Genomic DNA, 23,675 nt, shown 5'->3' on the forward strand with positions numbered 1-23,675 from the left:
AGTATGGTGAGAGGATATAACCCTGATGCATACCTTTCCTGATTTCAAACCATGCACTATGCTCTTGAATTGTTTCTTGATCCATGTAAAAATTCTGAATGAGCACAATGAAATGTTCTGAAATTCCTGTTCTTCTCAAGACTATCAATAGTTTGTTATGGTGCATACAGTTGGAGACCTTTGTATACGCAACAAAACAGAAGTAGACATTTTTCTGGTATTCTTTGCTTTCAGACTCTACTCATAGTTCCAGGTCCTCTTATGAATCATAACAAGTTATTGAAAAAAAGCCTCCATGTATTTTCCCCTTAAAGATTGTACTCGAGGGTACAGAGATGCCAAGAGGGCTACAGCGTTTATAAACTTCCTTCAAAAGTTTCAACTGCAGTTTGATATTAGGTTTCCTCATCTAGCTGAAGATTCACAAATTTTCTATAATCAGACTGATGCCTTTGATTTAGATGACTAACAAAATTTCTAGTCATCAGTTTAGGATCACCCCAAGGAAGAGATACACAAAAAGAGCATGTCGCCGGAATGATCTGAAATACCTGATTACTGTTACAGGGATCCAGTAAACGCTGTCTGGTAAAATGTGATTCTTGACCCGATGGGCACTTAAAGGTGGGCCCCACAAAGAACTTGTGTTCTCTTGGGAGATTTCTGTGTTATCAGATATGGATGTTTCACTCCTATTACTGTCCCTACTGAATCTGGAGGGATCTGAAAGTCTGGAGGGTATGAAGAAACACCATATTCATCCTGATACTCCTTACAAGACTTGCAATGATGTCTCAGGTGATAGAATCTACTCTGTTTTGCACAGCATCTACAGCTACCAGGAAACTTCCTCATGATCTTTTCAAGGTCAACAGCTCATTCCGAACATGCTCTCTCTCTCTCCCATCTAATCACTCTTCCATGACAGAAGAGACAATGAATTCCACTTTCTCTCATTGCAGTCAGGAAACCTTGTCTGCAGAAAACCTGCTGACAGGCCATGGTCTGCACAGGCATTTTTGTCACCTCCTGATGTGGCAGTAATTTGTGCAGGATGTGGCCAGGAAGCACTTCCTCAGCATGGGGTGGTGGTGGAGGGGTGGTGGTGGATTGTGAGGGATTAAGGTAATAGCTGCTGCTGCCAAGGTGACAGTGGTCCAGAGTCTCTTTTGATATTCATTTTGGTATTTTCTTTCTTACCTTTTGAATAACCTTTTGCTTTCATGTGTCTGTCTTTGATATCATTCCACATCTTGGCTTGACTTCAGTCATCATTGTTGGATATATCAAATCGATTTTCAAGACAGTCTCTGAATTTAGGTAAGATGTATTGAAGGGTGTACTTTGACACTGGAAGCTTTATATTTATTTTTCTTCAGCTTTAATTTGAAGTTGAATGTAAGCAATTGATGGCCAATTTCAGAGAGCAATGATCTTGTTCTGACTGATGCTATCATATCTTTATCATATGATATCTATCATATCTTTCCACAGGTGCAACAACTTTGATTTCTGTGCATTCGATTTTATGGGATGCACATGTAAAATGCCATTTATGTTATTAGAAAAAGTATCTCCAATAATGTTGCAAATTATTTTTTAACAATATCATTGGCACATAATTTACATTAATTCAATCATTCAAACATACCAAGGGGGAATTGTACAATCACCACCACATCCATCCTAGAGCATCCCTCCCCCTATGGTTAATTTCCTCCCCAAATCCTGATCATGATCAGCAATCACAATCAGCTCCAGTGCTCTCTCTCACCTCCCACTTTCATTATTACTCCCAAACTCCCCTCCCCTCCTATTGCCCATCCCTCTCCCCTCCCTTCCCTGTAATACCTTGTAGCAGTTATTATCATGTGCCTTCTATGTCTGCAACATGTCTTTTGATCTCTTGACTGCTTTGTCCATGAGCATTAATTGTAGATCCAAGTAAGATAAATATCCTTGACAACATGAACCTTTTCTCCCTGTATCATGCTTTTGCCTATTGGTTCAGTTGGGTGGATTTTGGTCTTCTTTACCTTGAGTAGTAATCTACACTGAAGTCTACACTCTGTGATCCTCATCAGCAGTTTCTCAAGTCCTCCTCACTTTCCGCAAGCAAGGTTGTGTCATCTGCATACCGCAGGTCATTTTTAAGCCTTCCTCCAATCCTGATGCCACACTGTTCTTCATATAAGCCAGCTCCTCTGATAATTTGTCTACATGTAGATTGATCAAGTATGATGAGAGTATGTAACCTGACACACATCTTTCCTGATTTTAAAACATAGTACTCACTTGTTTTGTTAGACCAACTGCCTCCTGATCCAGGTAAAAGTTCTGAGTGAGCACAATGACATGCTCTGTAATGCCCATTCTTCTCAAGGTTTTCCACAGTTCATTACAGTCAGCATCGTCGAATGCCTTGGCACAGTCAGTGAAACACAAGGAGACACCTTTCTGGTATTCTCTGCTTTGAACCAAGATCCATCTGAAATCAGCAAGGATGTCCCTTGTTCCATATCCTCCTCTGAATCCTGGAGTTTGGACTTCTGACAGTGCCCTGTACCACTGCAACAGTTCCTGGATGATCTTAAGCAGATTTTACCTTTGTGCAAAATCAATGCTAACATTCGACAATTTGAGCTTTCTGTTGGGTCACCTTTCTTTGGAACAGGTACAAATAAGGATCTCTTCCAGTCAGTTGGCCAAGAAGCTGCTTCCAAATTTTCTGACATAACTGAGTGAGTGCTTCCAGTGATTTTCAGCTTTCTGAAACATTTCAACGGGGTTTCCATCATTTCCTGGAGCCTTGTTTTTGCCTAATATTTCAGTGCAGCTGGAGCTTCTTCCTCAGCATCATTGATTCTTTCTCATAAGCTACCTCCTGACATACAACTGTCAAATAGCTCCTTTTAGTACAGTGTATTTCCTTGATACTCCCTGAGTCATTCAATACTTTGCTTATAGAATATTTTAAAATTGCTATTCAAGGCTTGAATGTTTTCTTGAGTTCCTCCAGTTTCAGATATGCTGAGTGTGTTCTTCCCTTTTTGGTTTTCTAAGTCTAGGTCTTTGTATGTTTCATTATAATATGTGGCTTTGTTTTCTTGAGCTACCTTTGACATTTTCTATTCAGCTCCTTTATTTCATCCTTTCTTCCATTTGCTCTAGCTACTCTATGATTGAGGTCAAGTTTCACAGTCTCTTCTGACATCTTTTTCTTTTTTCTGTCTTTCCTGTCTTTTTATGATCTTCTACTTTCTTCGTGGATGATGGCCTTGATGTCCTCCCACCGTTCATCAGGTCTTTTGTCGTTAGTGTTCAGTGCATCAAATCTGTTCTTGAGATGGTCTCAAAATTCAGATGGGACAGACTCAGGTTTGCATTTTGACCCTCATGCATTTGTTTTCATTTTCATCAGCTTTGTCCTGAACTTCCACGTGAGCAAGTCATGGTCTGTTTCATAATCACAATTGACCCTGGTCTGGTTTTAACTGATGATATTGGTCTTCTCCATCATGTCTTCCCACAGAGGTAGTCAATTTGATTTCTCACTATTCCATCTGGGGAAGTCCACACATATAGTACCCATTTGTATTGTTGAAAAAGTTATTTGCAGTACACAAGTCCTTGGTTTTTCAAAATTCTATCTTGTGATCTCTGGCTACATTTCTATCACCAAGTCCATATATTCCAATTACTGTTCCTTCCTTTTTGTTTCCAACTTTTACATTCCAATCACCAAAAACTATCAATGACTCTTGATTGCATGTTCAATCAATTTCAGACTCAAGTCTTTGCTAAAATTCTTTATCATTAGCTTTATCATTAGCTTTAGTGGTTAGTGTACAAAGTTGAATTGATCAGATTTCCTTAAAGCTGGATAGATATAACATGTTCACAGATAGCATTGTGCTTCCTAATGGAGTTAGCAAGATCCTCTTTGACAGTAAATGCCACAATATTCCTCTTGATTGTGTTATTCTCAGCATAGGAAATCATATGATTTTCTGATGCAATATGGCCATTCCCAGTCCATTTCAGCTCATTAATGCCTAGAATATCGATCTTCATACATTCCATTTCATTTTTGGAAACTTCCAATTCTCTATAACTCATTCTCACAAGTTCTAAACTTTAGAAGATTTTTGCAGTTGTTTCTCTTTGCTTTGAGTCACGTCCCAGCAGCAAAGGAAGACCCCAAAAGCTCCACTCCACAGGATTCACCTGACTCACACCACCACGGTCCACTCCCCTCAACTAATTAACTCTCAGTCACATTAAGAGAGCCCTCAGACCTGAGGGCTCTACTGCTGGAAGTACCACTGGAAATATTTCGCTTCTTTGTTTTTCCCAGTATTTAAAAATGTGTAAGGTTTTCAGCAGCTTTTTCCTCGAAAGTGGGGTGCTCAGTCCTTTTTCATCGTCGTTTCTTTGTCTAGAAGCTCTGCTGTCACCTCCGCACTTCAGGTGACCCTGCTGGTGTTTGAAAGACCGGTGACCGAGCTTCCTGCATCACAGCCACACACAAGCCCTCACAGGATGACAACCTGGAAATGGTCACATTCTAATCACTTGTAAGTATTAATATATTTTGATTATATGTTTGGGCTTCAAGCTTGGTTTTTTAAAAAGCCATATTTTCAAACAGCCCTTTACCTTTATACTTATTTAATTGTATGCTAAGAAAATAGTCCATCAGTTGGAATAAATCAAGAATGAGCATCAAGATTGGAAAAAACAGTCCTTATTATTTGTGATACCTATATGAAAGAATCTTACTTGCTGAAAGTGAAGAAACTTGAAGTACTTACTGATGAATTCAAAGATTTAAATCTTCAGAATTGAGTATACATTAATATATACAAAAGAAAAATTATAACAACTTAACCAATAAGCAACATCTTGATAAACACAGAAAGCATTGAAGTTGTCAAGGATTTTATTTTGCTTAGAACTTCAATCAATATTCATGGAAAGAGCAGTCAAAGAAATCAAACAATTTATTGCATTGGACAAATCTACACAAGACTTCTTTACAGTATTTAAAAGCAAATGCATCACTTTGAAGCCTAAGGTGCACTTGACTCAAGCCATGGTATATCCCATTGCCTCACAGGTACGTGAAAATTGAAGTTAAGGAAACATGTGGAATAATTCTTGTATTTGAATTATGGTGTTGGCAAAGAACTTTGGATATACTGGGACCAGTAGAAAAACAAACAAAACTGTCTTAGAAGCAGGATCAAAATACTGCTTAGAATGAGGATGGTGATAGTTTGTCTTATATATTTTGGACATTTTATCAGAAAGGACTAGTTCCTGGAAAAGGATGTCATGCTTGGTTAGATGGAGAGTCAGTGAAAAAGAGGAAAACTCTTACTGAGAATACTTGAAATACTGGCAGCAACAATGCGAACAAAGATAGCAATGATTGTGAGTACGGTGTAGTACCGGCAGCTCATTCTGTTGTAAGTCAATAGGATTCACACCATCTCGATGATACCTAACAATGAATAGGATGATAATTATTTGTCATATGACTTCAGGTATTATTTATAATTGCTATATTTGCTAGATCTTACTCCCAAAGACAGGATTAGCAATCATCTAAAAGAAAAATCATTTAATTCTTTGGTAATCAGCATCTAATGTGATCCCAGGACCTCTTGGCTCCTGCCATTCACACCATGGTGTATCCTTGTGTAGAATCTTTAAATATTGTTGGTTTGTATAACCTATGAGTTGCAGTAGATTATTTTAGAGACTCCTCCATTCCCCTCACTCATTCCCTGAAAAAGCCAAGCCACAAGGACCAGACCAGTGAGGAGGGCCAGATGACAATGACTAGAGCAATCCTTACAACAGCCATGTGTTGTCCAACACTTAGTTCCCATTTCTATTGTATTCCTTACCTCTTTCCTAATATAGTCTTCTCTCATCTACCAGGTTCCTTGAGGGCAAATATCATCAGTGTCTAGTGTTTCATACAATTATAATAAAAAAATTTAAGCGAAGTTAAGTGGAGTGAAATTTAATTGCAAATTTAGAGTAGATATTGCTCAATTTTTGTGTACAACATTTTCTCAAGAATCTTAAGATCTGAAGAGAAACAAGAGTCTTGTAAAAGAAGGAATAATTTTACTGCCATATTCAGAGCCAATGCTCAATATTTTTAACAAATATACAGCTAGATTATATTTCTCAGCTTTCTTGCAGCTAAGTCAAGCAATGCGACTAAGTTCAGGCCAATTGAATGGGAACATAAGTGATGTCCGTGAGCACAAACACCTGAAAGTACCAATTGTGGAAACATATTTCTTGTTTTCTTTTCTCATGAGTGCTGTCTTTGTAGAGATATTCCCATGGAATGCCTAAAGGACCCAGGATAATTATATCTTTGACTTGCGGGTTACTGATAATATCTTTGTGGCCCACAACCTACATTGGAGTTTTGAATTAATCAAGAAATGCCTTTCCCAGAAAGCTGTGTTCTTGTGTTGAGGGAGTACTTGAGTAGAGGCCCAATGTCCATCTGCTGCCTTAATACTTAACATATAAATATATGTTTGCAGATCTATTTCCCTATTGTTATATATAAATATATTTACATATGTGCATGCCTATATTTATATATCTATAAATGTCCTTTGCCTCCTAATTCTTTGTTCTATTTACTTTTACTTTCCTCTTGTCCTAGTATCATGTTTGGCCTTCATTCAGGTTTCTGTAATTCCTCTCGGCTACATTGCCCTTGGTCAAGCAACGCTCCCACCCTCAGCCCCCAGGCATCCTATGTCCTCCTCAATGTTGATTTTATAACACTTGTTGTTCCCTTTTCTCTGGGTTTGTTAACACCCAATTCCTTCCCTCAGCCTCCCCCTCTCCTGTGTCCCCGCTGGAACCATCAGTCCCATTGTTTTCTCCTCTGGATTGTTTATCCATCTATCTCATCTAGATAAACATTCAAAGATAATAATAAGCACAAAAACAAGACAAAGCAAGACAAAACAACAAAAAACAAAACAACAACAATAAAAAAATAAAAGCCTATAAATAGTTCAAGGTCTGTTTGTTATCCTTTAAGAGTGTTCCAGTTGAGTCTGATGGGTTGCCACGCCCTGGCCCGAAGTCTATTTTGGGCATTCCTCAAGGTCTCCATTGTTTTATTCCCCTTGCTGTTCTGTTGCTTGCCCTTAGTGTTTTCGCTGGTGTGGTGGGATCATATTGGGCACAATTCCCTCACTGTGTCTCCAGTGTTGTTCCCCATAGTGCTATGGGTCAGTGAGAGACTGTGCCTCATGGTGGGGCTGGCCCTATGGTACTTTCTGTTCATTGGCTGCTCTGAACAGGAATATCGTCTCAGGATTTGGTGGACCACGATGTGTTCCACTCTCTCCTTCCATATCCATTTGCTTCTGCTTGCTCTGTGACCCGCCATTCTGGAATGCTCACCTTCCCTGACACGATCGCTGAAGACAAACTGGGTGCATAAGTAAATGTGGTAAAGAAACTGATGGTGCACGGCTATCAAAAGATATAACATCTAGTGTCTTAAAGGCTTGAAAATAAATAAGCAGCTATTTAGTTGAGAAGCAACAAAGCCCACATGGAAGAAGCGCATCAACCTGTGTGATCACGAGGTGTCGATGGGATCAGGTATCAGGCATCAAAGTTCAAGAACAAAAAATCATATCAATGTGAATCAGGGGGAGTATGGAGTGGAGATCCAAAGCCCATTGTAGAAAATCAGACATTCCCTAACAGACGGGTCACTAGGAAAAGATGAGCTAGTCAAGGTGCAGTATAGCACGGATGAAACATACAACTTTTCTCTAGTTCTTTAATGCTTCCCCCACCCCCACCCCACCCCACCACTATCATGACTCCATTCTACCTTACAAATCCAACTAAACCACAGCATGTACCGTGGAACAGATAAGAGCTCGCAACACAGGGAATCCAGGACAGATAGGCTTCTCAGGACCAATAATGAGAGTAGTGATACCAGGAGGGGAAGGCGGGAAGTGGGGAAATTGATTACAATGATGGACATATAGCCCCCTTTTTGGGAGACAGGCAGCAGAAAAGCAGGTGAAGGGAGACAGAGGTCAGTGTAAGACATGAAAACAATAATAATTTATAAATCATCAAGGCTCATGAGGGAGAGTGGGCAGAGGAGGGAAATTAGCTGATACCAAGGGCTCAGGTAGAAAGAAAATGTTTTCAAAATGATTATGGCAAAATATGTACAAAGGTGTTGACACAATATATGTATGGATTGTGATAAGAATTGTAAGAGCCCCCAATAAGCGATTTTTTAAAAGAGGAAAATAAATGCTTTTCATGTATTGCCATTGAAATTTTTAGTTTTTATTATGTTTGTGCATATGTGTTTGTTATGAAAAATAATTATGTACCCTAAATATATAAAAATCTTGAACCAAGCTTGTTGCCAATAAGTGGATTCTGACTGAGAACAACCTTACAGAATAGAGCAGAGCTGTCCCATAGGCTGCCGAGGCTGCCACATCTTTCTCCCGTGGAGTGGTTGGTGGGTTTCAACCGCTGGCCTTTTGGTTAGTAGTCAAACACGGAACCACTGTGTCATCAAGATTCCTTAGTACATATAAAAAGTTCTTTTCTTAAAACGTGGGATTTTACTGTTCCCCCGTTTTTTTTCAATGAATTTGTTTATTGCCTTCTATGAATAACTACAATTTATACAGGGACCTGAGTGATGACAAATTCTACATGTAAATTAGTTAGCAGAAGTATGCATGTCTTTAATATCACAAAACTACTTACAGGCACAAGAAATAGTTGGAAATACATATAAAGTGTTTTTCCTTTTATTACTTCAAACCTTCATACTAAAACTATCCTTATTAATAGTTTGAAATGTTTTGCAGTTTCTCAAGATTATACTTATGTAATATATAATGCCAATGTGTCATGTTTTATATCCACTTCATACATATTAATTAAAATTTATGTTTACATGCATATCATAGCCAAAATTATTTATACTTCCTATTTAAATCTTTCTATGACCCTAGGAATACATTCAAATATAATTACATTGTATTACTTCATCTAAAACAGTTTCAATGTGTACTTTCAGAGAAGATATCCAAGTAAATATTTCTGAATCATATTTCTAATTAATTTTAAAAGTAGGTCTGATCTAGTGTTTTCTTAAATATATTTACATTAGCTTCAATTATCTTCATTAATTTCATTATGGCTAAACTTCAAATGATTTATCTTCAGTATGAAATACTTTAGAGCTTATCCCACTCTTAATCTTTTATACGTGGTTCTTTTCACTAAACCTCCCTGTTTTATAGTGTAGTTCTAATAACATGATTTGGTTTGTTAGACATAACAGAAAAGCTTGAAAGTCATCAGAGATCTCTGAGTTCCTGCCTAAAGAATAACTAACAGATGTCCACATATCCATGGTGGCATAATGGGCTATGCAAGGTTAGCAATTTGAAAGCAACAACCATTCCACTGGAATGATCAGACTTTCTACTCCCATTGGTTATTTACCGTCTCACAATACCCACAGTGACAGTTCTATTCTATCCTATAGGGTCATGAGGAGTCAGAATTGGCACAATGGCAATGACTTTTTGAGTTTTGGTCCATATGAGCATCCTTCCACAATGGATGAGAATGAGGATTATCAAGATGAGCTTAGCCAGAGCATTTCCTTTTCAGATACTCTCTACTCCGTAAAAGCTTTGTTCTTGGAATGAACAATAGAGAAACATCTTCCAAGGGATTGCAAAGAATTATTTAATACTCATTGTTAACTGGGATTTGGGGCCTACTAAATGCTCGTACTTTGCTGTTTATTAGTCTTCTGTCGTGTTGCTTCCAGGCATTTAAAACAGCATGTATAGAATTTTCCTGGTATTAGAAGGACACGGAAATATTTCTCATAAGCAACTAACAACATGCAGTGGTCAGCAGTGAAACAAAGTTTCAACGTTTCAGAGAAATCTCCCTATCCATCTATTAAATAGGATGTAAAGGAAGGATAGAAAGCATACTACAGTATTATATTATCATAGTCTACTCTATCATTAACTTTTAAATGGATGTTAAAGTTTTGTAATTCCTTGAGATGTATGGAATATGTTTTTAAGAGTAAAATTATTGATTTTATAAAATTAAATATTAGTTCTCATTAAATTTATTTGTTTCAAAGCAGTTATATAAAACACTTAAAGGAGGGTCTTCCATATAGCAGTTGTTATTACATAAATCCCAATAGTGTTTAATACTGTTTCCCTCTTGCTTGTGCTAAATTTAGATTGTGTCTTTATATAAGCCAATCTTTTCTCATACTATGACTATCATCAGCCTTAGCAAAATTAATAAAATTGATTAACTTGTGTAATATGAAATCCTTCCACCTTCATGACATTTATCTGAGCTAGCACTAGAATAAATGTCTAGACATGACTTCTGAATTCCCATTTTCCAAAAAAGCCTGCCTCATAATGCTTATCAAGCATAAACAGGATTTCACTTAAATTTAATTGCTTAGTTATGTCTTTCAGTAGTTTCATAAAGATTGAGCAGTGACCACATTGCATTGACAAGCAAAAATGCTTATAAGAATCAAATCAATATATGGTTTAGAACAAGCCAGTTTCACATATTTCATTTGTAAATTGCTCTCAAAGGATTTTATTTACTTTTTGATGAAAACACTTTTACTTTAGGGAAAAAAAATCAATGTTTAGTCATCTATATGCTTATCTTATAGTTCCCAAAGATCCAAATTTATTTGAGTGGTCCATTGATCCTAATGTTGAAAAACAGACACCAAGAATCAAATTCTTTCTGTGAGAGAAAATTATAGCCCCTTGGTTTGGGAAGGGACCGAGAGGGTCAGTTTCTCCCAAGTCCTGCCGGAACCTGCTTGGCATAATGCCTGACATTTGATGTTGGCTTGCAGTGATAGATTTCTCTTAGAAACTTTATGTAGTTCTTTTCAATGTTGAGCAGATACAAATATTTAATATCCTTTATATTTTCTATAAATTATTCTATTTTTGTGACACAGAAATTTAACATTTTTTCTTTTATTGGGAATTGGGTAAAAGTTTACAAAGCAGATCATCAATTTTATATCCAACAATTCCTGCAAATTTGTTTCACTCAATCTATTGCGATTCCCTCCATGCACCATCCTGGTCCCGTTTCCTCCCTATGTTTCTTGTTTCTATGTCTTCTTTGTTTCTCACTCTCTGAATTTTGTCCTGGCTTAAATGCTGCCCTTTTGACCTTCAGTGGTTGATGATATAACATGGAGGGAATTTCATTCCAGACCTGAAGGGTGACTGAGGTCCAAATAGTCTTGGACTTTCCACGAGTCTCTACCAACAAGTGAGCTCGAACACAAAGGTTTCTATGCCAGGGGCTGTTCCAGGGGAGGAGGACTGAAGAGTAAGAGAAGCAGTTGACAGGCAGTTCCTCTAATGCAGGTGTGGATAAACTATGGAGACAAAAGAGCTAACCCAATCCTTCACAACAATTTAAAAATTATTAAAAATCAGAAATATATCTATTTACAACAAAATGAAATCAGCATTACCTGAATAATAACCTTCAAAATGTTTCCATTTTACTTCAGAGCCATATCCATGTACTGAAGGAGCCACATATGACTCTGGAGTTTGCTGACCCCTGTTCTAGTGGAAGGTTAAGTAAAATGAAAGATATAAAGATTTGTAGTGTGGGCTTTGTTGTTGTTGTTGTCAGGTTTCACAGAGTAGGCTCTGAGTACTTAGGACCCTATGGACAACCGATGGAAACACTGCCCTCACTGTCTGCTGTCATCATCATTGTTATGCTTGGGCCTATTGTTGTAAACATGGTGTCAATCCAACCTGTCTAGGGTCTTCCTATGTTCACTGACTCTTTACTAAGCATGTCACTAGGGACTGGTCTCTCCTGGTAGCCTATCCAAAGCACATGTGACAAAGTCTTGCTGAACTCACTTCTAAAGAGCATTCTGGCTGTCCAAGATGTACCTGTTTGTTTCTCTAATAGTCCACAATACGTGCAACATTCTTCACCAACCCTCAAATACATGAATGCTTCTCCAGTCTTTATTACACATGGTCCAATCTTCACATGCAGATGAGGCAATTGAAAAAATAGGGCTTGGGTTCAGGCTTGTCTTAATCCTTAAAGTGACCTCTTTGCTCGTCAACGCTGTAAAGAGGACTTGTGCAGTAGATTTGCGTCTCTCCTCTCACCACAATGTGTTCTGTTGGCCCAGTTTTGAGAGTTTGGGCTTTCTTCATGTTGAATTGTGTTCTACACCAAAGCTGTAAGCATCAGAAAGATCTTCAAGTACTGCTCACTTTCAGAAAGCAAGGTTATGTTATCTTCATATCACAGGTTGTTAAAGAGTCTTCCTCCAATGCCGCTGCTGGGTTCCTCTTCATATTGTGCAGCTTCTTGAGTAACTTTCTCAGCATACAGTTCAAATAAGTATGGTGAAGGAATAGAACCTTGACATACAGTTTCCTAATTTTAAATCAGTTAGTATCTGTGTTAAGTCAGGGTAGACTACAGAAACAAATTCATAGACACTCATATGTGTATAAGAAAGAGATTTATATACAAGAGCAATTGAATATTGAGAAAACATCTCAGCACTGTCCAGTTCAAGTCCATAAGTCTGATATTAGCCCATATAGCCAACACCAAACTATAAAGTCCTCTTCAGACTCAAGAAATGCATGCAATGATGCCGAATGCTGGAGGATCACAGGCCAGTGGGTGGGAAGTCTTTTGAATCCAGTGTCATTGTAAGCATCGTGGCATTGGCAGGGGTCTCCATGTGGCTTCTCCAGCTCAGGGAACTAGCACAGTTTCATGTATCCTGTCAGTTGCAATGTCTCCCAGGGAGTGAGCAGAGAGAGAGTCTTCCACTTCCAAGGAGGAAATACAGGAATTCCCAGAATCTTCATGGGAAGGCCAAGACCACACAGAGGTCTCATTGGCTCTACAATGATTGACAGGCTAGACTCTACCCCTTCACTTGTAATCCTTTCAAATTGACAACAGATTATATAACCACCACAGTGTCCTCTTGTTCTGTTTTAAAGACTGCTTCTTGAACTTTATATACTTTTCACATTAACACCATGAAGTGTTCTGGAATTTCCATTCTTCACCATGTTATCCGTAGTCTTTTGTGATTCACAGAGTTGAATGTCAGCACAAAAATAAAGTTCTTTCTGGTGACTCTGCTTTTACCTAAGAGACAATGGAGAAACTAAATCTCCAGCAGCAAAAACCAGGGAGGGACCTGACTGTGGAAGAGACCACCAGTTGCTCATATGTAAATTCAGGATAAAGCTGAAGAAAATAACAACAAGCCCACGAGACCCAAATTACGACCTTGACGCTATCCCACCTGAAGTTTTAGAACATCTCAAGAACTGATTTGATGTACATCAATTAAACAGGACCTGATGAGCTGTGGGAGAAAATCAAAATCATCATTCAGGAAGATCATTTAAAAGTCAGGAAAGAAAGAAAGGAATACAGTGGATGTCAGAAGAGACTCTGAAACGTGCTCTTAATCATAGAGGCACTAAAACAAAGGAGGAATAAAGGATGACATCAAAGAGCTGAATGGAAAATTTCCAAAGGCAGCTTGAGAAGACAGTCAACTATTACAGTGAAACGTAAAAAGGTCAAGAGTTAGAAAATCAAAAGGGAAGAACATGCTCAACATATCTGAAACTGAAAGAACCAAAGAAAAACTTTATGCCTCGAATTGCAATCTTAAATGAATCCATCAGTAAAAAATTGAATGATGCAGAAATCATCAAGGGAATACAGGAGGAATACACAGACACTGTACCAAAGAGAACTAGTTGACACTTCACCATTTCAGGTGGTAGCATATGAACAAGAACCAATGGTGTACCAGGAAGAAATGCATGCTGCTCTGACAGCAATAGCTAAAGATAAGGTTCCAAGAGTTGATGGAGTATCAAATGATATATTTCAACAAGCTGATGAGGCACTGGAAGCATTTACTCATCCATGTCAAGAAATTTGGAAGACAACTACTTGGCCAACTGACTGGAAGAGATCCAAAGCTGTGCCCATCCCAAAGAATGCTCAAATTATAGAACAATATCATGGATACCACATGCAATCAAAATTATGTGGCAAAATCATCCAACAATGTTTGCAGCAGTATATTGACAGGGAGCTGCCAGAGGTTCAGACTTGATTTAGAAGAGGACATGGAATAAACGATATTATTGTTGATGTTAGATGGATCTTGGCTCAAAACATAGAATGCCTGAGAGATGTTTACTTGTATTTTATTGACTATGCTAAGGCATTTGACTGTGTGGATCAAAGAAATCTTGAGCAGCCTTAAAATTCCAGAACACTTGATTGTGCTCATGAGGAATTTGTATCTGAATCAAGAAGCAGTTGTGCTAATAGAACAAGAGAATATTGAATGGTATACTATCAGGAAATGTGTGAATCAGAGTTGTATCCTCTCACCCTATTTGTTCAATCTGGGTGCTGAGCAAATAAGTAGAGAAAATGGCTCCAATGAAGAAGAATGTGAAATCCAAATAGGGAGAAGCCTTATTAGCAACATGCAATTTGAAGATGACACAAATTTGCTGGCTGAAAGCGAGGGGGGCTTGAGGCACTTGCTGATGAAGATCAAGGATTGCAGCCTTCAGTGTGGATTTTAACTCAATGTAAACAAGATTAAAATCTTCACAACTGGACCAACGGGAAGCATCACGATAAAGGAAAAAAGGTAGAAGTTGTCAACGATTTGATCTTCTTAAGTCCACAGTCAATGCTCATGGAAACAGCAGTCAAGAAATCAAAAGAAATGTTGCATTAGGTAAATCAGCTGCAGAGACCTCTTTTGATCATTCAAAAGCAAGAATTGTATGTCAAGGACCAATGTGTGTCTGACTCAACCCATGGTATTTTTCATCACCTCAGAGACTCGTGGACATTAAATAAGAAAGACCGAAGAAGAATGGACACATTTGAATTGGGGTACTGGAGAAGAATACTGAAAGTATCCCGGACTGCTGAAAGGACAAACATGTCTGTCTTGGAAGAAGTAAGGCCATCGTGCTCGTGAGAGGCAAGGGTGGTAAAAGTTTGTCTTATATACTTTGGAAATATTGTCAGGAGAGACAAGTTCCTGGAGAAGGATATCGTGCAAAATAGAGGGACAACAGAAAGGAAAGCCTCAAGGAGATGGATTGGCACGGCGACCACAATGAGCTGGGCTTGGGCAGGGTCGTGAGGATGGTGCAGGACAGTAGGGTGCTTTGTTCTGTTGGGCATCGGGTCGCTTTGCATGGGGACTGATTACACGGCACCTAACAGCAACAACAAACTGCTTTTGAATTATTTTCAACAAAATTTTATTTTACTGTGATATTAATGATGTCATCTGATCATTTCTGCATTCTGTTAGGTCACCTTTCTCTGAAATGGGCAAAATAATGTGTCTTTTCCAACTGATTGGCCAGGTTTCTGCCTTCCAAGTTTATGTCATAGACTGAAGACTATTTCCATTGCTGCAAATGTTTGTGAACTATTTGAATTTGTAGCCTCTCAATTCCTGGGGTCTTATTTTTTCACTGATACCTTCTGTGAAGCTTAACATTCTTGTTTCATTACCATTGGTTCTTGATCATATTGAAATAGCTATTGAAATAGCTAAATATTAACTGTTTTGGTACAATGACTATTATTCATTTGCCCTAGGGGTGACCTTGCTAGTATTTGAAATTTCAGTTGCATAGCTCCCAACATCACAGTACCGTGCAAGAAACCTCAGTACAATAAACTGAAAAATGAGTGGTGGGTTTGCTATGTGGATGTGGTATGCATGTGCTATGGCAAAAGTTTAACAAGGTAAGCAGGAAAAGGAGTATGAGAGGTTGGTATGGCAGATACCATTTAAAATAATTTGCTAAATAACTTCCTTAGATAAGGTAACTTAGTGGAGTGAAATTTCTTACTATGGCTCTTCTACCCAACTCCGTAACTGCCACTGCATGACCGCGTGAGACTCCGAAAGCAGGGTGTGTGCAACTCTAATAATAAAGAGGCTGGGTCGGTTTTCATTTCATTGCCAACCCCTGAGTATGAGGATGAGACATCTTTGAAGCAGCAGCAGAAAGCAAAACCCCAGTGAGCTTGGAAGAGCACATGCAACATCTCCATTTGAATGGGGGAGGGCTCAGACCAGATATATCAGAGACTGTGGTCCAGAGACTCAGACCAGATATATCAGAGGCTGGCCCTGAGACTCAGAGGAGCAGTTCTGAGGCTGTGGGGTTCCTTCTCCTCCTGAGACAGTGAAGGTGTGGGTCAGAGAGACAGGAGTGCTGCCTTTCTGGTCCAAGGAGGCCAAAGTCTAAGGACCATGTCGCTGAGAGACTAAGAGCAAAGAAAGACATGGCTTCTATATGACAGAGAGGCTGAGATTTAGAGTGTACAACTTGGCTGCTGGCTGAGGAGATCAATGACTCTTTCCTTACTATTTGCTAATCCTGACTTGTGGTAACCTATTGACTTCCTTAATAAACCCTCTGAATTGTGAGTATTGCCTATGAGTTCTGCATGGGCATTGCAATGAATTATTGAACTCAGAATAGAACTTGAGTCACATGAGAGGAGTGGTTGGTGTCAGAGCAGGTAAAGAAGGATGGCCTATGAAGGTATGTCTGACCCTGCCTAGTGACAATAAGCAAGCCAAGAAAAGTCAGATATGGCCCACCATTGCCCTTTGTTGCCGGGATATTTGAATAAAGACTTTGAATTTGTTGTGAACTATGTGGACATCTTGTGGGAGAGTATTCCAGAAACTGGATAAGTCAAAAATGTTAGACTATGCTTGGTTTTTGTTAGTTTTTCAAGAATGAGAAAAATATTCAAGAGCACTACAGCAGATGGAGGAAAAGTAATTAGATATTAGGTGAAAAAAGTAAAGGGAACAGCAAACCAAAGGCGTTGTGGTCTAGTGTAAACTATTGGGAAATATCTAGATGGGCCTCAGTCAGGTAGGAAACCCTGGAGGATGTCAGCATAGTCACACAATGTGACACCTTTTAAGAGGAGTTCTCTGATACAGTATTGAGATCTGACTGAAGCAGGGAAAATAGAGATGTGGGACAGGTAGGTAGTGACCTATAGCAAAATCCAGAAGAAAGATACTGATGACTTGGTCCAGGGATATCAGGTATGGGGTGATATCAGATAGTGTCTGGATATCTTTGGTGTTAGAACAAACAGAATTGCAGGCAAAGTGGACATGGGATTGAAAGGATTATACAGAAAATGTAGGGCACTACAGGGGACATGTGTGATAACCTAGATGTGTACAAATAAAATGAAGGCAGTTTGCAAGGAAAATTTAAAGTTCATTTTGGACAGTGTTAGTTATAATGTATATTAGACGCCGCTGGCTATTGGCCATGACTTTACAATTTAGAAGGAAATGTTTGACTGGTCGTATAACTGTGGAAGAAAAGTCAGTGGCTGGTGGATGTGAACAGATGAGATCTCCAAAGAAATGTATAATCCATGAAAAAGGGAAAGAAGAGAGATAAAAGAGTGAACCAACTAGAGTACTCACATGATTCATGTACTGTGATTTATATTTAAAGAGTCAAATAGCGCTGGCTTCAAATATTGACTCAGCCATTCATTATAAATGCGACACTGAAAAATATTTTGTTAAAGGTTTATAAGCTTAAGTTTCATTTTCTATAAGAAAATGACATCTTACAGCGTATATTAATTAAACAGATTGAATTGATTGAGGCGATAGAAAACAAGGTACACAGAGCCCTTGCCTTCAAAAAGCTCACATTTAAATGAAGAAAGAAAAATGTAAATACTATATAAAGTACTTGTCTCATGATCTATATTTTTTAAAAGTCGTGTTGATAGAGAATGAAGGGACAGGCTGGGGTGAAGATAGAGACGCTTATGTGAGACATCGAGAGGAGGCTTCTCTAGAGATCAAATGTTTTGCGTGCAGGAGATTGCTTTCTTGCAAGTTAGAGGAATTCCATTTCAGGTGCTCAGCTCTGCATGTAACAGTTCATGCCACTGTCTACCGTCCCTAAAGTCTACTTCGCTCTCTCCCCTGACTGCTCTTCTCCCTCTTGTCAACCTCCATGCTCCCTTTCACCCAAGTGAGCACCTGCCACCTCTCTAGTCCATCGCTTTATTTTCTTCCCTAACATTGACGCTTAATGTATGTTCAATGAGAGAATCCCTGGTGGTGTCGTGATTATGAGTGTGGCTGTTAACTGCAAGCTTAGCAGTTTGAAACCACCAGTGGCTCCACATAAAAAAGGTGAGGCTTTCTACTTTGGTAGAGTTACAGTCTCAGAAACTCACAGGGACAGTTCTACCCTGTCCTATACGGTTGCTATGAGTTGCTGCTATTCAATGGCCATGAGTTTGGTGGTGGTGTGTGTGGGGGTTGTTTTGCTTTATTTTGGGGGTATAATCCATGGAGAGATATTGTTCATGTGGACACTAGCTAATGCAAAGGGTATAAACTGGAAGGTAACTTGAAGTGCTTTCAGAATAAAATGAAGTCAGAAGTTTCTGGAGTGTGTGAGTATGGAAGAGGAACACAGATTTACAAAGGTAAAAACCAACTTTCATAGGACCCTGTAGAGTAGGATAAGGTGTATTCGTTTCTTATTGCAATAAGTCAACATAAATTAGTGGCTTAAGACCTACTTATTATCTCACAGTTCTGAATGTCTGATGTCTAAAAATGCATGGTAAAAGGCTTAAGAGTTGTAGGCAGTGGTGAATTCCTTCTGAACGTCTTAGGGAGGAATCCACCCCTACCTCCTCCTATTTCTAGGGGTTGCTATTATTTCTTGACCAGTATATTTGAAAAATTCCAATAGAAACTAGTTTTTGTTTTGAGTGTTTTATAGCACTCTTAGTATGCAAAGATGTATTTTAAATTGTGTGGGGGTTATCTTGTGCAAATAATCCTTTTCATATTTACTTGATCACAAAAAGTTTCTTTTGGTCAGATGCCCATCAGCATTTTTCCCTTTGGATCATGGTTCTTCTACAGAATCTATCTTCAGCATGTCCAGTAATGGGAGCCAGCGGACACACAGCTCTTCTGGTTTCATGGCAAAGAAGAAAAGTATTCATGGTGGAAATTAAGCCACACATTGCTTATCTCCCCCTTCTCCTGCCACTGCTTCCTAAAACTCAATAAAAACTTACTTCAAAGAGAGGAGTAATTCCACGGCTTTTGTTATAGGCACATTATTATAATGGACAACTCCCAAAGATTTAAGCAGATTTCCACGAAGTATGTTGTTGTTAGGGGCTGTCAAGAAAGGTCTGGCTCACAGCAACTCTGTGCAGCAGGATGAAACACTGCGCAGGCCTGTGCCATCTTCACAGTTCGTCTGCGGGGGCGCACAATGCAGCCACTGTGTCCATCTCCCTTGCCAAAGGTAGTTCCTTTTTGTGTTGTCCCACTTCTCTACCAAGCATGATTTTAAAGCAGGCAGTATGCCTGTGCTTTAGTCATGTAAGTGCCTTCCATCCGTGACAGGCTCAACACGAGCACAAGGAAGTGACCCGGCATTCCCATCCTCCTCAAGGCTATTCATAATTCGTTTTGGTCCACACTGTCTGATTCCTTAGCCTAGTACCTGAAACACAAGTGGACGTAATTCTGGTAGTCTCTGCTTTCAGTCAAGTTCCATGCGCCATCAACAACGCTATACCTTATTCCACGTCCTCTTCTGACCTTCCCTGCGCTTCTGGCAGCTCCTTCTCAATGTAGTGCTGCAACAATTGCTGGATGAGATTCAGCAAAAGTATACCACAGCTCAATGGATATTTCTTACTTGGTGAAATTCCATGTGTTCATGAATTTCTCATGCGGTTGACAATATTTTGAAATTCTTATTAGAAGCATCACTTAATGGAAATTAAAAACGTTTGGAAAAAGTTCTTGGAAATTTCTTGGAAACTCTAGTAATTGCACATTTATAAAATCACATGCTGACATGCTAAGATTTTACTGACAAATCGTGTTTAACAGACTACCAAAACCATGCCCATCAAGCCTATTCGAACTTGTACCAATCTTATAGGTTACAGTGTAACTGCCCCATTGTTTTTCCAAGGCTGGAATCCTTTGAGGAGCAAAATGCCATATCTTTCTCCCATACAGCAACTATGGGTTCACACCTCTACACTTTGGATGTGCAGCCAAGTGCTTCACCACTGTGCTTTCAGGGATCCTTGTTTATCAGAGAACAACACCTTAAACATTTAAAGTTATAATGGTTTGCTGCTTTTCCAAACATAATGAAGTATAACTTCTACTCTTGTGGTAATAGAGAAATCAATTGCTTTATATCAGTCCTCCATGCCCTGACTGAAAAGTAGGAGCAGAGTATGTAATAAATCTTTCTTTGGAAAAACATTTTTATAATAACGGTTTCATAGATCGGTGTACCATACATACTGTAAGCCAGTCTATGGAATTAATTATGTTAATTTTTATAGAGACCTGGATATCCTTATTTTACCATGAAAAAATTAACTTTAACCTTTTAAATTATAACCAATCTTTAAGCTGACAAAATATTTTTGAAATACATCCTTACAATGTATTTGGGACAAACATGATGATAAATGACATTTGAACACCTTGTTTCTAAAGTATAGAATATATCTGAGCATCTCAATTATAATTACTCATTACCCTGCAAAAATTCACTCCAATAGTAATCAAAACAACCAAGTATCCTTGACTAAAGACATATGCTACTATATTATTGCTTCAGAAAGAGGGATTTTATAGCATTAATTTTCCAACGTTTATTTCAATAAAATCTGGTTTAAGAATAGTTTGTGTGATGCTCAATTAAAGATAACTTCTTCCCTTGTCCTTATTTTTGTTCATATATTTTAGCACATATGATGTAAAATAATAGTATTCAGCTAGAAGGCTTAGTGGGTCGTATCTGGATGGCACAATGGTTTAAGTGCTCAAGGTCCCCAGAGGTTCCCTAGACGAAAGCCAGGTGATTTGCCTCTGAAAAGTCATGGCCTTGAGAATTCTATGAAGCAGCTTTGCTTTGAACTTGCAAGGTTTCCATGAATCAAAAACAGCCCACTGCCAATTAATAGCAGGAGATCAAGAAGTTGTCTGTTTGAATATTTTTTTTCCAAAAAAATTCTGGAAAAAATTGACTACATAATCATTTAGAAACACAAAAATAATTTCGAATTAAAAATATTAGCTCATATTTCAGGAGCTACTTGGTTCAACAGGTAGACCTTATCAATGGTCTCTTCTTTTATCCAGGGCATTCAAATATTAAGTGATTTGAACAACATCACAGATGATAAGAAACAAGCTGAAAATTATACTTAGGCTGCCTGATTTTAAAATTCAAGCCTTTAATGACTCTTTAAGCTCTCAGCTGTTGATAATGCTTCATGGACTGCTGAAACTATGCTCAGACCTCCACTTACCATCATTGGAGTTTATTTGGCACACAAGTGACTGGTACAGGAGAAAACTGCTCCATGAAGCAATTCAGAAAGCCAGAGTCCCTGGATATTATGTCTGCAGTGGATTCAAAACTGTATCCTGGAAGTAAGAGAAATGAGAATCTGTACGGGTGATTTTTATTGTGAGGCCCAGAAATTGCATAAGTAATTTTCTGATCACTTGTCGGTTTTTGCATAAGTAATTTTCTGATCACTCGTCGGTTTTTTGGGTTTTTTTTTTTGGATTTTAAAAAAGAATAGTTTTATTGGCATATAATTCATATATTGTACATTTTAATCTTTCAATCATATAAGAAGAGTTGTGTAATCATCACCACAGTCAATTTGAGAACAGCTCTTCGCAGACTCGTTGTCGTTTTATAGAGCATTACTGTGGGGAGGTGCCACTGGGCAGTCTCTTCCTTGTAGTGAGCTCCTGGAGAACAGAATGAAATACCACCGGGTCCTGGTCCATCCCCACACAACCACTATGTGAACCCATCGCCTTGAAAGTCTTCTTCTTCCTGACCCTCGACTTGACAGAGCACAATGTGTCTTTGTCAGGTACTGATGGCTTCTCAGACCGTCTCCACAGGATATTAAATGGAGGCTCACCACCCTTGCTTCCAAGGAGAATTCGGATTGCACCTCTTCCAAGAAATATCTGTTTGTTCTTCTGACAGCCTGTGGCACTTTCAGTATGAGTTACCCAAACCACAATTCAAACGCATCCCTTTTCCCAGTCTTCCTCATTCATTGTCTGTCTCAGCGTGTACACGAGGTAAGTGCAAATACCATGATATCTTTGTTCCTCACAAGTGACAGGTGACTTGTACATCAAATTTGCTCCAGGCAACATGCAATACATTAGTTTCTTGATTGCTGGTTTTATAAGGGTCACCTCAAGTTATGTTAACTATATTTTATTATTTTAAATAATTTTTTACTTTTCAATAATGTAAAATTGGATGTTTTTGTCTAAATATAAAGGTTAAGCATTGAAAAATGTGGTAATTTAGTCAAGAGCTCTCACCTCCATGAAGAACTTTTAAAAAGAGAGGAAATATTACACTATTAGAAGCTTACATAAAATGTACATCCAAAACAAATAACTAATCATTTAACCCAAAGTAAATTACCCATGTTGTCATTATTATTTGTTCTTGAGTCTATTCTAACACATAGCGAGCCTACTAAATAGACTCTGACTGTCCCTGAGGACTTTGAAGGCTGTCACCTGTACAAGAACAAGACCAGTGTCATTGTTAGCAGGGCTGTCCAGTCAAAGGAACAAAATTTACAGTTTATTCTGATTCACAGCAACCCTATATAAGGTTTCCTGGGCCATACATTTTTATGGGAGCATATAACTTCATCTTTCTCCAATGGATTGACATTAGGTTTGAATAGCTTTGAGGATCACAGCCCAATGGTATTCAACAGTGTCACCAAAATTCCTTGTTAGATAGAAAAAACAAGTCAGTTAATACTCCAGTATCAAATGACCATTCCCCCATTGAAAGACTTTTGCTCCAATCTGCACTAGTTTCACCATGTGGAGACCACTTAATACTGAATGTATTATGTAGAGTTTACTTGGCTTCTTTGAACTCAATGTGAAAAAATTGTCTAATCACAAAAGTACTTGGCTTTTCTTTGTTGTTCTTGTTTTTCATTATCATGAAGTTGATTCTGACATTGTTTTATGTTTATTGGATTTATAATGTAAATTTTCAATCCTATTTCGAGTTCAATACTTTGACTTTTTAAAACTCTAGTAAAAATTTTTAATCCTAACAAGGAATAAACTGTCCACTTCAGAGGGTATGACAAATAAAAACTTTATTGATGGCTTCAAAACACGGTCAGATATAGAAGGCCTAGTAATAAAAAGAGAACATTGTTCAAGGCCATGCCAGATGATGAGCCCTTCAAGGCAGAAGGCACTCAAAGAAAGACTGAGGAAGAGCCGTCATCTCAAACTAGAGTCCACAGCAATGTCTGGATGGAATGCAGGCCGTCATCTCAAACTAGAGTCCACAGCAATGTCTGGATGGAATGCA

General features: G+C 38.5%; 1 pseudogene; it reads right to left on the bottom strand.

Moving 5' to 3' along the window:
• Positions 1-356: 356 nt before the first annotated feature.
• The window catches only part of LOC101641197, a 28,252-nt pseudogene continuing 4,933 nt past the window's right edge, over positions 357-23,675 (bottom strand).

This window comes from Echinops telfairi, unplaced genomic scaffold (genome assembly GCF_000313985.2).
Source record: "Echinops telfairi isolate 266 unplaced genomic scaffold, ASM31398v2 ScPeMD7_23;HRSCAF=83, whole genome shotgun sequence".
Lineage (NCBI taxonomy): Eukaryota > Metazoa > Chordata > Mammalia > Afrosoricida > Tenrecidae > Echinops > Echinops telfairi.